General features: G+C 40.1%; 1 protein-coding gene and 1 pseudogene across 1 annotated transcript in view; both read right to left on the reverse strand.

The window, feature by feature from the left end:
* Window positions 1-15200, reverse strand: part of ARHGEF26 (Rho guanine nucleotide exchange factor (GEF) 26) — a 216283-nt gene that overhangs the window by 159470 nt on the left and 41613 nt on the right. The gene's annotated exons all lie outside the window — the stretch shown is intronic.
* LOC102832772 lies at window positions 10392-15125 on the reverse strand (annotated as a pseudogene).

Genomic DNA, 15200 nt, shown 5'->3' on the forward strand with positions numbered 1-15200 from the left:
TGAATAGGAACCAACTCCATGGCAAACCACCACCACCAACACCACTCTCTATGAAAATAGACCCTTTTTGAGGACATGTGGGCTATAACTGCTGAGGTCCCTTCTAATACCAAGTCTGTACCAAGTCTCCAAGTATGTGTATGGGTGCGTGTATGTTTGGTTCCCCCATATCCTGGAATGTTCTTAGCCTTACCCACCGGCTTGACCCTAGGTCAGCCTTTTAGCAAGAATTCACAGCTAATAAGGCTTCTTACACACATTTTTAAAAAGGAGGAGACTGGCCAGAAGAATGAAACGGTTCAGAGCTGCTCCCTTCTCTGAGAAATTTTATCGCAAGATTTCCTGCCTAACACAAAGTCCTGGCAGATTGCCCACCATCTCTGCAGGTGAAGCAATGTCAGATTACCCAGAATGCAAGGTAAGCAAGGTGTTACTTGTGTGTATTAATTTATATTAAACAATTTCACAATGTTTGTACCACATCAAAGAGCCTGCTACTAGGTATGGACACTCTCCTAAGCCCACAGCACCTTCCTACAGAAACAAATATACAATTCCTTACAAGGACAGAGTACCCAGTAAGCAAGGTAAGCATGAGCTTACTTGTGCTTATTACTTATCTGTAGTGAACGGTTTCCCATGTTTTCCACCACAGATGTAGTGAGACCCATGTGAAACTTTTCACTCCAAATTAGTAAGTAAGAACAAGTAAACTCATGCTAACTTTGTTTATTAAGTAATCTGACTCTTAGGTGAGGTCACCAGCAAGAGCTTCCACTCCACTGGCATTTCATCCAAAGTTATTAATGAGTTCCGCCTGGGAAATCTTTAACAGAAAGGAAACAAAACACCTGGGCTTAAAGATCTACCCAGATGACAGCTGGCCAATGATGGGATTAAGAGTACTTCATCCTGTCAAAAAGGAGTTCTGGTAGCGTGGTTACGTATTGGGCTGCTAACCTCAAGGGCAGCAGTTGAAACACTACCAGCTGTTCCGTGGGAGAAAGATGAGGCTTTCTGCTCCTGTAAAGATTTCCAGCCTCGGAAACCCTGTGCAGTTTCTATGAGTCAGAACTGAATCCACGGCATACCACCACCAACCACCATCCTGTCAAAAAGGGTAAAAATAACACAACAAAGTAAAAACCCCACACTTAAATTGATTGCTCTTTTGAGGTGGGAAATAAGCTAGGTTTGAAAAGGTATAGTATAAATGATAAAATAATCATTCTTTACTAAGAGTAATATTTCAAGTGATAAAGTATTTCTTTCAGACACACAAAAATGTCATCAGTAAGAAACCAAGCAGCGCATACAAAATTAATGTCACAAGCAAAAAAGACAAAAGGATTCCAGGAAACATTCTTGGATGGTGACTAAGAAAACTAAAGCACAGTACATTCAGGGAGCCTGAAAGTTTGCTCTGGGGAATTATGACAAACCAGCTCCTCTTGGCTTACTGCCACATGGCAGCTTCTGGGCCTGTCTTCCTCCTACCAGTTCTTCTGTCCCAGCAGAACTCCCTCACCAGATCCATCCTCCAAATCCAAGAGGAACCCCCCAAGATCTCTTTGATAGTCAACTCTAAATTAAGTGGCAAGCTGAAAGCTGGGTGCCTAGAGATCGAAGGTAATGAACAGACATGATGTTTTCAGAGACCAAAGAATGCAGAGAGATGAAATCAGAGAAAGAGATTGTTCTAAAAAGAGAAAAGATTAGGAGAAAGCAAAGAAAAGAACATTAAGGATAAGAACATAGGAACAAAATATCAAGCAAAAATGCAGTAAAAGGAAGAGTAGAAGGGAGGGAAGGAGAAAGAATATAAGTGGAGTTTTTAATAGTAAAAAATAAAACAAAATGTCAATAGCTGTGGAGTCCATTTTGAATCATGGTGACCCCACGTGTATCAGAGTAGAACTATGTTCCACTGGGTTTTCAATGGTTGCTTTGTGGAAGCAGGGTTCTAGGCCTGCCTTCCCAGGCACCTCTGGGCAAACTCAAACCACCAACTAATGGCATTAACTGTGTCCACACCCAGGCACACCTCTGGAAATTTTCTCATTCAAAACCAGAAACCTTATCAGTACACTTAAATAAAAACCACTTAAGTTCTAGCTTTTGTTTTGCATCAACTTGCCATTGTTTCACATGTCTGAAGTATATACTCATACCTATGGTTTTAAAATTTATACTCATTTCGAAGTTTGTTCAATTTAAAGTATTAACAAGTTTATCACATTTCTGCAAGTGTCATCCTTGGTTTCAGTCTCAGGAAAGTAAAATATATATATCAACTTCTAAAACCTAGGTCTCCTTATTTTTCTACCAAATATGAAACTGTTCATTTCTTATCAAATAAAACGCACAGTCAGAATAACATTACTTTTAAATCTCTTCTGACCTTTCTATTTGAAGTTGTCATCAGTGAGTAAAATCCGTTGCTATAGAAATGATTCTAACACACAGTGACCCTAACAGGAAACAGTACAACTACCCCATAGGGTTTCCAAGGTTGTATCTTTATGGAAGCAGAGTGTCACATCATTCTCCTATGGTGTAGCTGATGGTTTCAAACCTCCAACCATTCAGTTAGCAGCTAAGTGCTTTTAACCACTGCATCACCAGGGCTCCAGTGCTTTAATGTTAACAGGAAGAATTGATTTTGTATAATTTAACCAATTCACAAGACTCTTCAAATCTGGTCATGGATGATTTTAGATTCTAAGTAGAAAGTGTGAATACATGTCAAGGAATGTTTACCATTTTAAGTTTATAACAATTAAAAAAAAAAAAAACCCCAACACAACAGCAGAATAACTAAAAATGATTAATCATAACCAAAATGTCTATGACACTAGTTCTGAAACAAGCTAAAAAACATGAACATAAATATGCAGTTTGTAAGGAAGTGAATGCAAAGAACTCACTAATGTTATAATAGTTTTAAACTAATGATTATAAACTATATTTTTACTTGCAATCAATATTGAAATTCTTTATAACCAACATACAAGAGGGTTTTCAAAATGTTCTAGGAAAAATGGAATTTAGAGACAAAGGAATTTTCCCAAGAATTTTTTGGAGCCCCCTTATATTTTGCATGTTCAAATTAGATAAAATTTATTAAGTGACTAAAACTATTAAATGAAAGTAAGGACTCACAGTTACTAACAAAAAGGTTAATGGTTTGAACCCACCCAGAGACACATCAGAAAAAGGACCTGGTGACTGACTCCAGAAAAGTAACAGCCTTGAAAACATTCTGCAGCAGGTCTACTCTGAAACACATGGGGTCTCCATGAGTTAAGATTGACTCAGCACATTGTTTTTACTTTTTGATGGTCTTAGTTATTAGACCCATGACATTGGTTTTTGTTTTATTGTGAGTTATTTGATAGTTTACATGGGAGAACATTAGCTTTACATTCATCCTATCTCATATTGTTTAACTGCCATGGTTACAATCCCCTCCATGCATCATCAACCAAAGAGATGGCACACCCTGCAAGCACACAGCTCCTCTCTCTCTCTGGGTCTAGAGTCCCCAGCCGCTCCATCTCTCCACATAGTCGTCATCGTCTCTGCCTCCATCTCTGGCATCACTGTTTCCTGGGTAGGGTCCCACACTCCGCTCTTCCTTCATGGTCCCAGGGCCGGACCTCTGCTCCTGGACTACAAAGTCAACCACTCCTCTCCTTTTGCTACAAAACATTTATCTTTACATTTCCAACCCTCATAGTCAGTCCTGACAGCAATTATTCACTACTGTACCACTAGAGTCCTATCCCCATTTCTTTTCATCAGCCCCACCCAGACACCATGACATCGTTTTTGAGATTATACTGAATAAACTTCCTAAAGTATAGACCCAAAAGTTAGTGAACAGATATTCAATCTAAAATCTCTGGTGTTTCTGTGATTTCTTACATGTCTGATCACAGACTAATATTCTTAAAAGGAACAGGCAGGCACTAGACAGTGGTTCCAATGCTACACTCACCACCGTCACCCTGGTTTCTACCCTATGGGAAGCTGTGCCAGGAAATCCATACAACTTTGTGCAATATTTTCCTGGGCCTTTTACTCCACTAACAAGAATAGGTTATAAGCCAAGTTATCTAAGCTCCAAATATTGTTATTAGTTCCCATTGCACCAGTTCCAACTCATGGTGACCTTATGTACAAAAGAACAAAATGGCTGCCTGGTCTTGCACCATCTTCATAAGTGTTGGTATGCTTGAGTCCATTGTTGTGGCCACTGTGTATTTTGAGTGCCTTCCAAGCCAGGGGTTATCTTTTAGAACTATGTTGGCTAATACTCTGCTGTGATTCGTAAGGGTTTTCACTGGCTGCTTTTCAGGAGCAGATAGCTAGGCATTTATTCCTAGTCTGTGTTAGTCTGGAAGATCCACTGAAACTGTCCACTCTGGATGATCTGGCTGGTATTTGAAATACAGGTGAAAAACTGGGATTGTACCAGCACAGTACAACAAACTGAAAGTCAGATGGTGGGAGCCCCAGCAGAGCCCGGATATTACCACTTGTATAGAAGCTATCTGTAGAACAGAGCCATTCTTTGTTTTGTTTTGTTTTGAACTTTTCATTGTGAACTGAGTGATAGTTTACATGGGAGAACATCAGTTTTACACTTATCTTTTCATTGCAATGATTACAATCTCCTCCATGCATCATCATCAACAATATTTGCTTCTATTCCCTCTATGTTTTTTTGTTTTGGGGGGGCAGAGGATGTACACAAAACCACTCAGGAATATATAATCATTTAAACAACCAAAGAGCACATTCAGCAAGCCTACCCCTGGATACCAGCACATAGCCTTTCTCTTTCCATGAGTCTAGAGTCCTCAGCAGTTCTTTGTCTCCATGGCCTCATCTCTACCTCCATCTCTGCATAGGGTCCCACATTCAGCTCATGCTCTTCTCCCTTGATGGTCCTAGGGTCCTCTGTTCCTGGACTGTGAGATTAACTACTCCCCCATTTTTGTTACAAACGTTCTACCTTTACAGTTGTGACAGTTGCAATTAGTCATGATAACAATTATTTACTTTTGAATTATAAGAATCTTATCCCCATCTCCTTTCACCAGAGCCATCTAGATATGATGAAAACTATTCAGTGGGGATTCTACCTTCCCCCACACACTCTGAACCTAAAACTCTCTCTTGAAAACCTGTAAGACAGTTACTTCGTTCCTTTATAGCCTCCCCATTTTAGGTAGCCAATGTTTAAGGTGCCCATCCCTATCTACCCTGTATACAGAAGAAGGGATAGAATTGATTTTAGATGTGAAGACGCCTTCCCTCTCAGTTGGTATGGTATTTTGAGCTACTATATCCATAAAAGTATAGGTCAAGTTCATTAAATTGCAGCAATTTACACTTGTTTCCTTTATCAAAAATCATTTTTCATCCTCTAGAGGAGCTCTGGTAGCGTAGTGGTTACGAATCAGGCTATGAACCTTAAGGTCAGTGGTTCGAAACTACCAGCTGCTCCGCAGGAGAAAGATGAGGCTTTCTACTCCCATAAAGATTTACACCCTCGGAAACCCTGTACAGGGTCGCTATGGGTCGGAACCGACTAGACGGCACTTAACAACTACAGTCAAGTTCCTGGTAGCGTAGTGGTTATGAATCGGGCTGTAAACCACAAGGTCAGCAGTTCTAAACTACCAGCTGTTCCACGGGAGATAGATGAGGCTTTCTGCTCCTGTAAAGATTTACAGCCTTGGAAACCCTGCACAGGGTCGCTATAAGTCGGAACCGACTCCACGGCACATAACAACAACAACAAGTCAAGTTCTAATCAAGCCACCAAAGCTAGGTCAAGTGGATACTATCTGCAAGTTTGGGCATTCTTGTTCATCTCCCTCACTTCATATCAGCTGGACACTTCACTCTCAGCTCTAGCCCTCCGTGGCTATGTAGAGCAGAGTCATTCTTATATCTCTAGGGATAAGTACGACTTAAAGCACCAATAATCTTTTGGCATATCAGATCCTCATTTTCAATGAGGTAAAGAAGGAATATGTTCTCATGCCCTTTATTATAGGATATTGTTTCTTCCACCAATCGAGATGGAAGGGTCACCAAGGACTGACCAAAAAGGCTTAAAAATGTAGCTAATTAAAAATTAAATATTTAAAATCCAGGACTACTCTGGCTTCAGAAACCATTAATTTACACTGAATAGGCCAGGAACTTGAGCTAAGACCTTTACATTAACTAGAATTTGCACCCAATGGCTGCAAACCAGCCAGTTATTCATGCCCATTTGGTGATTCACTACTCATGGGCTTCTGTTCTCAAGAGCTCAAGTGGGAAAGGAATGAATTAAAAAGTAAAATTATACTTGGGGACACAATCATTCCCAGGTCCTTTCCAGAGACTTAGTAACCCTGGATTATAAATGAGCTAGAGTTCTTTCATTGTAAATAGTATGGGAACAGCAAGCTCTTTCAGAATAGATTTGAAGTCCCTAAATTGAAAAATTCACCAAGGTCCAGAAATAGTTTATGATGTTCTCTCCAGCCCTTCTTTGTCCACAGAGAAAACTGATAACACCATTCTATATAAACTACAAGAACTTCAGTCTCAAAGAACCAGACATAGGAATAACCAAAGACCAGATCCAACAAATCTGTATTGGAAGAAGTATAGCCAGAATGCTCCCTGGAAGTCAGGATGGCAAGACTTCATCTCTCATGCTCATGCTCCAGATATTTATCAGAAAGGACTAGAAACACATCACACTTGGTAAAGTGAAGAGTCAGCGGGAAAAAAAGAAGACTCCCCCCGCCCCCCACCCCCCAGTGAGATAGACAGGCACAGTGGCAGCAGCAATGGGTACAGGCCTAACAATTGTGAGGCAACAAAGGCCAGATCAGTGAGGTGAAGATGGTGAGAGTATCGCCCTTTAGGTGAGTGGTGGCAAAACAAATAGGAAAAAAAGAAAAATTATTAAAAGAGAAAAGAGAGATAATTTCCCCCTCAAAATCATCATCGTTGTTGCTGTTAAGTGCTGTCAAGTCAGTTTTGTCTCATAACAACCCTGTACAAGGTTGCTGAGGATCAGCTGGTGAGTTTGAACTGCCAACCTTGTGGTTAACAGTGCTTATCCTACAGGGCCACACATCATTATACTTCTTTGCTTAACAGCATCAAGCCATGTGCCACTGACCTCCTAATTTACTTGTTAAAACAGAACAGATCTCTCTGATCTACTGTTGCTCAGTTTAGTGCTATAATCCTTAACAAAGCTCCTGGATTTCAAAGAATAGCAAGTACTTTCAGCCTCAAGCAGATAACATCAGGTCTATGAAAATGTTGGCAAACTCAGTTAAGGCACGCCAAGGCTTGACGCTTTTGCTCTTCTATGGCCTGCTTCACCTTTTACAGAGAAAGCCTAGGTTCCTGAAAGAACCCAAATTATTTTACTACTGAGAGTATCAACCACAGAGCGGTAATTAAATATACAAGAGTAAACTATCTTGTCTGTAAACCTTCACTCAATTCACAATAAAAAGTTAAAAAGAATAAACGGCTGTGCTTTGTATAATTAAGGAGGAGATAAGCGATCTTTCTTTCATTTGCAGCCAGCCCTCGAAAGATAGCTACCCAACAGAAAAACGAAACAAAAAAAATCAGTGCCAAGTGGATTGTAACTCAGGGCAAACACATGAGTTGAACTGTACTCCATAAGGTTTTCAATGAATGATACTTTTGGAAGTACAGTTGTTAGGCATTTCTTCGGCAGTTCCTCTGTTGTTGTTGTTGTTAGATATTGTCAAGTGTGTTCTACAACACTATATACAACAGAATGAAACAGTGCCAGGTCCTGTGACACTCACAATCATTGCTGTTTGAGGTCGCTGTTGCAGCCACTGCCTGTCCATCTCACTCAGAGTCTGTTTTGTTTGCTGACCCTCTACTTTATCAAGTATGATGTTCTCTAGGGATCTTCCTGATAACATGTCCAAAGTACCTGAAACAGACTTTCATCATCTTCTGTTCTACGTACACTTTCTAGCTGTACTTCTTCCAAGACAGATTTGTTTATTCTTTTGACAGTCCATGGTTCATATTCAATATTCTTTACAACAACATAATTCAAAGGCATCGATTCTTCTCAAGTCTTCCTCATCTTTCATCTGCATACGAGTGATTTAAAACACCATGGCTTGGGTCGGGTGCACCTTATTCCTCAAAGTGACATCTTTGCTTTTTAACACTTTAAAAACATCTTTTACAGGAGAGTTGCCCAATGCAATATGTCCTTTGATTAACTGACTGCTGTTTTCTAGAGTGTTCCTAGTGAATCCAATTAAAATGAAATCCTTGACAACTTCAATCTTCTCTCCATTTATCATTATTACTTATTAAGATAGTTGTGAGAATGTAGTTTTCCTTATGTTGAGGTTTAATACATACTGAACCTACAGTCTTTGATCTTCATCAATAATGATTCTAAGTCCTGTTCACTTCCAGCAAGAAAGGTTGGGTCATTTTGCACGTTGCAGTTTGTTAATAAATCTCCCTCCAATCCTGATGCGACATTATTTTCCATACAGCCCAGCTTCTCAGATTATAGGTTCAACATATAGATTAAATAAGCAGACGAAAGGGATGCATGTTTTTCCTGATTTTAAACCATACAGTATCTTTGTTCTGTTTGAAAGACTGTCTTGGTCTTAGTACAGTTTCCACATGAACATAAGTATTCTGGAATTCCCATTCTTAACTCTATTACCCAAAATTGTTATGATCCACACAGTTAAGAGTTCTTTTTACATAGTCAATAAAGCAGAGATAAATGTCTTTCTAGTAGTCTCTTGCGGCCGAGAGCATTTGACATTAGCAATGATAACCCTCATTCCATGTACTCTTCTGAATCATGCTGGAATTTCTGGCCATTTTACTCTGTCGGTGCATTGCTGCAATCATCCTTGAACTATCTTCAGCAAGATTTTACTTGCATGTGATATTAATGACACTGTTCGATGATTTCTGCATTCCACTGAGTCACCTCTCTTTGGAATGTGTACAAATCTGGATCTCTTTCTGTCCGCTGGCCAGGTAGTGTCTTAACAAATTTCTTGATAAACTAGAGTCATAGACTGAAATATGTCACCAAAAAATATGTGTCATCTTGGCTAGGCCATGATTCTCAGTGGCTAAGCAGTAATGGAATAATATAAATGTGGCAGTTCCGTGATGATCCCGCATGATAGGATCTGATGCGACAAATCAAAGATTAAGGGTGGGCTGCAATACCCTCATTCCCATCATAACCCTGATCCAGTGTCAGGGAGTTTTTCCCCGGGTTTTTGCCTGCAACACCTTCTATCTTACAAAAGATGAAAGAAAAAAGAAATGAGCAGAGAAGGAGAGATCAACTACCACCAAAAAAAAGAGAGCCAGGAGCTCAGTGCCTCCTTTGGACCTGAGGTCACTGCAAGGTGAAGCTCCAGGCTCCAAGAAAAGATTGATGCTAAAACATATGGTTATCTCCAAGGAATGTTGGGCCTACAGATGCTGAATGTGTTTGTTAAAGCCACTCACTTGTGGTATTTCTGTTACAGAAGCACTAGATAACTATGACAACTAGTGAGTGCTTCCACTGTTGCATCCATTTGCTGAAACACTTCCATTGGTATTCTGTCAATTCCTGGAGCTTTGCTTTCTGCCAGTGCCTTCAGTACACCTTGGACTACTTCTTCCAATACCACTGGCTTTGACCATACACTACCTCTTGAAACAGCTGAACATCAATCACTTCTTTTTGGTATAGTAATTGTATATATTCCTTCTATATTATTATTATTATTATTATTTTGTGTGTGTGTGTGTATGTGTGTGTGTGTGTGGAACATTTATTTATTTTCTCCACGAAACACTCAAAGCTGAGATCAGTGGAAAATACTTTTAATCAAAGAATTGTACACTTTCTTCCCACAAGCCTGCTTTGTAATAGGAAGTGACATTGCGATCCATTTCACTACACGTAAAACATTACAAAGTATTTACAAGGAAATATTAAAGATAACTCAAACACAAAAGCCAAGATGGGGTGAGATAAGTGGGGGTCTTAGATATTTCTACTACAGTGCCCACAGCACACAAGAAGAAAGTCAAAACAAGTAACTCACTTCCCTGATCACATTTCAAATGATTTGGAGAAGGGAAAGAAATAGGATGAAAATGGTGTGAAAGGGAATGGATGTCAGCAGCACTGTTTTAATAGTAATCTATTTTAAATGAAACATCCTCTCTTACATGCATTAAATTCTGACCAACACTTAGCTTTAGGATATTCCTGCACTGGAATTAGAAACTACCCTGACAGTGGAAGTAGCTCGTTCACCTAGGTACTCTTAATGAGAGCCTCTTTCTCTATGAACCATTGATATGAGCTGATGCCTGTTCTGGATCAAAAGCTGTAGCCCTTCCATCTCTTTCATGAATGCTTCATATACATCATCCTTAGTTAGTACTGAAACAGGAACAGAGGGACCCAATTTGGGGTGCTTTGGCAAGAGGCACAGCAGAATCATCCTCTGACTTCCTTTGGGGGATGGCAGCAGCCCCTTTATTCTCCCGACATACTCAGTGCAGTGGGCACAAATCGAGTCATCTCCGCTTTGGGATTAGGGATCTGTGGCTTGGCACTGATGGTTGCTGTGGCTTTCTTCTCAATGGTGGCTGCTCTTGTATCATCCGCCTTGCGTCGCTGAATCAAGTTGGGTGGGGCAATTAAAACCCTAGCCGTTTGTCAAGGGAGCCAGTGGGAAAAACCCAGGTGGGCCAAGTCCAAGTGGAGGCACGAAAGGTGGGTGCATCATGCCAAAATGAGGTGGAGGGATACCTGGAGGTTGCAGGGAGAGGTAGCCTTGGAGGAGGTCTCTGAGGAGGAGGGCCAGGAGGCAGACCTGGAGGAGGGCCTGGAGGGGGACCTGGGGGTCGGCCTGGACGTGGTCCTGGAGGTGAAAGTTGGGGTAAAGACCCTCAGAGTCCTGGCATTCCAGGTGGCCTCAGAAATGGAGGAGCTCCTGTTGGTGGTGTAGGTGGCCTTAAAGGTGGAGCAGGTGGTGGTCCAAGGGGTGGTGGTCCTGACACCTATATCTGAGAAGGAAGAACAGACTGTGGAGGAGCCTGCTGCTATAAAGAACCACTAGATGTGCCATCAGAAAGTGATTCCTCTTTATGTTGCTTTTGTGATTGTTTTTCTGCTTCAAAATCATCCTCATCATTTTCTTCTGAAAATTCCTCTACTTCTCGTCCCTCCTCAGGGATTTCCTGGTTTGCCATTTGGAGCATCATGGCTTGAAGAGGAGTCAGCTCCTTCATGTTCTTCTTTTCTTTCCTTGATTTTCCAGACATATCTGCAAATCCCACCCTCAGACCAGACTTCGTTCTTCATTGTTGCCTCTCATTACCATCACGGTGCACGAAGTCATCCCCCTCGCTCTCTCCATCTGATTTGCCAGTGTCGCCGTCATCATGCTTATCTTGATCCATGTCCTCAGGATAGCCATCATCTTCACTGGTGCTAGAGACATCATCATGGTGACCTCGATGAGCAAGTTCAGTGTAGTTTCAACATATCTTCATCTTGCCTACGAGGGGGAAGATCTAGGGCCAAGCCCACTTTAAGGCCATACATCTGTAAGACTTGAGGAGGAGGTAGACCATGGAGAGGACCAGGAGGCTTTCTACCAGGAGGCAAACGTGGAACACCATGTCCAAGAAGAGGAAGTATAGAAACTGCCCCAGTTAGTGGTCCATAGGCTGAAGTCTTCTTAAGGATGGAGGGTAGCTGAGCACCAGGAAGTGGAATGTCCTGGATCAAAATGTTGGAAGGAGCATATGGCATATCTGGAAAAGGAATACTCTCAACTTTCACATGCTGAACATTCTTAATAGCATCAAAATAACGGCTAAGTTGAGCCCTCTTCTGTTCATATTCTACTTCGAGCTTTCTAAAGTCTTTGTAAATCTCTGGATTCTCTTTTCCTAGAGTCATAGAATACATTCAAAGGTTTCACGTACTTTTTCCGCTGGTCTTTCAGAACCTATTCACTTAACTGTGGCTGTTGCACTGATTAAACTCCATTTCATCTAATTTCTCCAATGTCACGAATAATCTTTAAAGATGGGATCCTTCATCTTTAAAACGGCAGCTCGTACCATCATACATTTTTTTTTACGGATAGAAATTATTGATTTTTTTATTTCTCTGGTATTTATTTGAAGCGCATACTTTATGTATGCATTTAGAAATCACATATTTAAAAATTCATTAAAAATATGTGGCACATATAAGTTTTCTATTTGGGCACATATAATTAACAGCAGCTATTCAACAGACCATTTTCTTTTTGTTTTAAGAAAAAAGAAAACAAAATTGCAACTTCATAGAAGCATTTTTTAAAAAAATATATTTAAAACAGATTATTTTCAAATAGGTATTACATGTAAATTATTTAGTAATTTACCTAGGTAAACAAATACCATGGCTTGTTTGGGAAGTAACATTACAATAGTATCTAAATGTACAAGTTTATATATACTTTTTTTTATTATATGTTTTTAATAATAAACATTGCTTTATGGTTAGCTTCATTTCATCCCCTCGTCATTTTGTTTTTGTTTTGTTTTTTTTTTGGGGGGGGGGCAGGATATACAGAAACACACTCAGGCATATACAATAACTTAAACAACCAGAGGGTACATTCTGCAAGCCTGCCTCCTGGCTGCCAGCACCCAGTCCCTCTCTTCCCATGAGTCCAGAGTCCTCAGCTGCCCCCTCTCTCCATGTCCTCATCTCTGTCTCATTTCTGGTGTCTCTGCTTCTCTGGATAGGGTCCTGCATTCCACTTGTGCTCTTCTCCCTTGATGGTCCTAGGGTCCTCTGTTTCTGGATTGTAAGATTAATTACTCTCCTGTTGTTGTTGTAAAATTTCTACCTTTACAAGTTGTGACAGTAGCAATTAGTCACGACAACAATTACTCACTATTGAATCCTAAGAGTCTTACCCCATCATCTTTTTACCAGCCCCGTCTAGACAAGATGAAAGCTATTCAGTGGGGTCTCTACCTTCCTCCGCACATTCTTAAGCTAGACTCCTCTTGAAAACTTGTAAAGGCCAGCACACTGCTGGCCTTTATCGCCCCCTCATTTTAAGTAGCCAATGTCTAAGTTGCCCATCCCGATCTACCCTGCGTACAGACGGGATAGGATTGATTCTTGATGTGAAGCCTCCTTCCCTTCTCAGTTGGTATTTTGAGCTACTACATCCAAAAGTATAGGTCAAGTTCATCAAATTGTAGCAATTTACACTTGTTTCCTGTATCAAAAAACTGTTTGTTTTTTATCTTCCTCTCATTGAGTTCTGATTATCAAGCTATTGAAGCTAGGTCAAATGGGTACTATCTGCAAGTTTGGGCATTCTTGTGTGTATCTCCTCTCACTTCATATCAGCTGGATGCTTCACTCTCAGCTCTAGGCCTCCATGGCTACATACACTGTTTTCTGTTCTTTTTTAATTCTCTTTTCCAGGCTTCCTTTAGGGTCTGGTCTGTAGGGTTCATAACTTTTCCAGTAATGTGGATGATGTCCGTCTCATGATGTCAATCTGTATGGTTTACTTGTTAAAAAACGAACAAAACAAAACACTTCTGCTGAGCTTCGGGTATTGCAAGGAGGGAGTGTGGACAATTCATAGTTTCTTTTGTTTCATAGGGGCCTTCACCCCTGCCTCTCGGCCTTCACCCCTGCCCTAGCCACCACTATCTTGAAACCGCCTCCTTCTATATGCTTTTGATGCATCTTGAATCATTCACTATTTGTACAGAGAAATTTTCACTATTGGAAACAATGCTTGAATTTTTCTTCCAGCTTGAGAAATGCCATGCATTCCCATTTCATTCTGCAACTCCGGGTCTTTGAACATTTCACTTTAATACTTGGTCTTCTGGCACCTCTGGGTGAACTGAAATCTTCAATGTCTTGGCTGTCACTGAATGTCTTGACCTTTTACATTATTCAGGGACTCCAATGTCTAGTTTCTTTACTGTTGGTGTTTCTAACTGGTCCTTAATTTATTTCTCAAACTATCATTGTATCAGATGCTTCATGCACCAGGCTTTGAGGAAAGGTCTTTCCATACACTGAAATCTTATTAAACAACCTTGAGAAAAAGATATTACAAATACTGTTTTAGAAATAAACAATGGAGAGACAGTTATGTAGTTACTTCTAGTAAGATGCCAAGCTTTTTGTACCAATAAAGCCTGAGCTTTCAACCATCACGGCATACTTCTTTCTCAAACATCTTAGTTTTGGGAGTTGTGATCTGTAACTACTCTTCCCTAAACAGAGTTCGTCCTCCTGGATACCCCCAAAACCACATCTTTAATTGGGGTCCCAGCATCTGCTGCAGTGAAAACCAAACCAACTGCTGGGCCCTGGTAATAAAATGTGTTGATTCGTTCTGACATTTCTCCCACCAAACAAATTCCTTCCTTTCATTTGTGGCTCTTGGTAGCATGCAATCCCCAGGGACTACTAAACCTGGGCCCAAATCCATTCATTCAGTCTTCCAGATAAGCCAGAAAACTGGTTCTCATTTATCTATCAGCAGTTAAAGGGAAATAAAAGAGTTTCCATGAAAAGCTAATGACACAGAAGTAGACAGGCTAAAAAGAAAATCCATTTTAAGGGGAAAGGGCAACACTATAAATTTATTTAGTGAAAGATTAAGAGTTTTAAGATGCTAATAATAAAATACTAAGGAGCAGATTAGAATAATAACAGTAGTTAACAGTTGAGAAAATTGGGAATGTAAGTAAGGTTAATGCATGATTTTAGTTTTAACTGTTTAGTTTTAAACATAACATTTAATTTTTACATAAGGAGAATGGATTTGTATTACTTCTGTTAGACAAAGAAATTATTTTAAAGAACTTAAACAGCTTCAAGATTAAATTTTAAATAGAAAAATTAGAAACAAACTAATGATTAACACTAAGGGAGTCCTGGTGTGACACTGCTAACCACAACATTGTCAGTTCAAACCCACCAACTGTTCCTGGAAAACCATAGACATGGTCATTAGGAGTCAGAATCAACCTGATGGCATTTAACAACAATGACTAATGACAATTGGTTAAAAGAACTAAAC

This window comes from Chrysochloris asiatica, unplaced genomic scaffold (genome assembly GCF_000296735.1).
Source record: "Chrysochloris asiatica unplaced genomic scaffold, ChrAsi1.0 scaffold00113, whole genome shotgun sequence".
Classification (NCBI taxonomy): Eukaryota; Metazoa; Chordata; class Mammalia; order Afrosoricida; family Chrysochloridae; genus Chrysochloris; species Chrysochloris asiatica.